Below are 865 nucleotides of genomic sequence, written 5' to 3' on the forward strand. Positions count from 1 at the left end.
AAAAGCAGGACTAACGTTATTGACATATATCTCCGCATATGTCAAGCAGCCATCCATTAATCAGTCAGAAGAATCCCTTCTAAGAAGTACTGTCCATTAAAAGGATGACTACATCTTCTGAATAGAGAAGGTATAAAGGGATTTAGGGGGTCAGAGGTGTTTATTGCTTTTTATAGAAATAGGCTCATTTGGCGGGACTTCCGGCGGGCCGCACCCCACGTGCTTCCGCCCTGCCCCGGCCGCGCGCGGAACTAGGAGGCCCGCAGAAGATCTCTTCCAGGGCGCAGGGTTGAGATGGACCCACTCAGGGCCCAGCAGCTGGCCGCAGAGCTGGAGGTAGAGATGATGCCAACACATACAACAGAACGACCAGTGCCTACCACCGAAAGTGCGTGTCTCCCCACTACAAGGAAGCAGAGCTGTCCAAGGGCAAGTCCATGTGCCTGGATCGCTGTGTCTCCAAGTACCTGGACATCCGTGAGCGGACGGGCAAGAAGTTGACAGATTTGTCTATGCAGGATGAGGAGCTGATGAAGAGGGTGCAGCAGAGTTCTGGGCCTGTGTGAGGCACCCGACAGTACACCCTAAGGTGCACCCCATCCCTTCCCACTTGTCTAATAAAAGTGCACCCCCCCCCCACCACCGCTTTGGGTGTCATCTGTGAAGACTGCCAGGCCTGGGCTCCTTCCCGAGAGTCTCCAGGAGCCTGGAGTATGATGGAGCCCTTTCCTGGCAGAGAAGGGTATTTGTCACAATGGCCTGTGACTATGTGTGTGAGTGTATATATATATTATATATTAAAACAAATTTGTTGACACCAAAAAAAAAGAAAGAAAGAAATAGGTTCACTTATGGACAATTTTAC

The 865-nt window shown here is 50.8% G+C and overlaps 1 pseudogene; it reads left to right on the forward strand.

Moving 5' to 3' along the window:
• Positions 1-294: 294 nt before the first annotated feature.
• LOC122684410 lies at positions 295-566 on the forward strand (annotated as a pseudogene).
• Positions 567-865: the final 299 nt, after the last annotated feature.

Source organism: Cervus elaphus, chromosome 26 (assembly GCF_910594005.1).
Source record: "Cervus elaphus chromosome 26, mCerEla1.1, whole genome shotgun sequence".
NCBI classification, from domain to species: domain Eukaryota; kingdom Metazoa; phylum Chordata; class Mammalia; order Artiodactyla; family Cervidae; genus Cervus; species Cervus elaphus.